The sequence below is a fragment of the Chiloscyllium plagiosum genome, chromosome 20 (genome assembly GCF_004010195.1).
Source record: "Chiloscyllium plagiosum isolate BGI_BamShark_2017 chromosome 20, ASM401019v2, whole genome shotgun sequence".
NCBI classification, from domain to species: Eukaryota; Metazoa; Chordata; class Chondrichthyes; order Orectolobiformes; family Hemiscylliidae; genus Chiloscyllium; species Chiloscyllium plagiosum.
This window is the reverse complement of record NC_057729.1, coordinates 53,373,304-53,375,123: the sequence shown is the minus strand read 5'-3', so window position 1 is coordinate 53,375,123 and position 1,820 is coordinate 53,373,304.

The following is a 1,820-nucleotide window of genomic DNA, read 5'->3' as shown; positions in this document are numbered from 1 at the left end:
ACAATTCAACATTTACAAGCAAGGTCCCAGGAAACGCCAGTGATGAGGACAGATTGAAGAAGTTGGGAATGTTCTCCTTCGAGACATGAAAGTTGAGAGGAGACTTCATGGAGATTTTCACATCATCAGCGGATAAAGAGTAGCCGTTCCCATGGGTAAAACAATAAAGAATGAGGGGACATAGATTTAAAGTGATATACAAATATGGAGAAGGCAATGGCCCAGTGTTATTATTACTGGACTATTAATCCAGAGAGTTGAGAGTTTGGTGCTGGAAAGGCACAGCTGGTCAGGCAGCATCCAAGGAGCAGGAGAATCAATGTTTCAGGCATAAGCCCTTTATTAGGAATAAACCTCTCCCCTGTTCATCCAGATTCCCAGGCGATGCTCTGGGAACCCAGGTTTGAATCCCACCACAGCAGGTGTTGTCATTTCAACACAGTAAAATCAGTAAGTAAGCGTTTAATGATGACCGTGAAGCCATTGTTGATTGTGGAGAAACCCATCTGGTTCACCAATGTCCTTTAGGGAAGGTATCTGCCATCCTTACCTGGTCTGGCGTACGTGACTCCAGACCCACAGCAATGTGGTCGTCTCTTCACTGCCCTCTGGGCAATTATGGGCGGGCAATAAATGTCGGCCTGGCTCGTGACGTCCTCACCCCGTGAATGAATAAAAAAAAGTAAGGATGATGTGGGAAAACCTTTTTTTCACAAATTGAGGAGTTAAGCTTTGGAACACACTGGCTGGAAATATGATGGAGGCAGGTTCAGTTGAGGCACCAGGAGGACACTGGCTGATTATTTGGACAGCAATAACATGCAGGGGGTATGGGGAAAAGACAGAAGACCAGCACTATGCAGGCAAGATGGGTCAAATGGCCTCCTGCAATAATTCTTTAGTTCTGTGGCCACCCTCTAAGCAATTTGGGAGTCTCGAACATGTCTCAAGTACAGTTAAAGGTCTTTCAGGACTTGTCACTGCTCCAACATGGTAACCAGTGTCCTTCAGGTGGAAACAAAAAATGCTAGCGATGACAGTGGGTCAGGCAGCACCGATGGGAGAGACAGCAAGCTAACATGTGAGTCTAGATGATGTGTCGCATTGGAAGTGGGCAACATCCAGATCTCATTATGCTAATCTTTCACTGTGAAAAGAAGACCACACTCTTGCCTCTGTAAATAGTCATTTGGTTGATCAGAATGTGGTTATTGCTGGGAAAAGAACACAGGCCAATGAATCAACACTCTCTTCTCTTCCGTATAAAATATGTTGTTTCATTCAACACTGGCATTCTTGCAAGTTGGCCTGATGAGTGCAAGGTGAAAAGCTTTGACAAAATGTGGCATTTGTCAGCAGAGGTCTTCTTGTTATGTATCGATATTAAAACAGACAGCAAGCTGTGTGAACACATTACCAAGTGGTTGGATAGGGCACATAAGAAATGGACTAATCGGAGTTTCTGACCTGACCTTCCGATAGGAAGGAGACCAGGATTCAATGGAAAAAGCATGAGGTGAAGGAATAGTTATTTTTGATTGACTTGTTCAGAGATGTTGGGTCACACAAAAAAACACAAAGTGCTGGAGAAACTCAGCAGGTTTGACAGCATCTGTAGAGAGAGAAACAGAGCTAGTGTTTCAAATCTATTCTGATGAAGGAGCACTGGATTAGAAACATTGTCAATATCCTGCAACTTCCTTCCTAGTGGCCTTAGTCATAGAGTCATAGAAATGTACAGCATGGAAACAGACCCTTCGGTCCAACCTGTCCATGCTGACCAGATATCCCAACCCAATCTAGTCCCACCTGCCAGCACT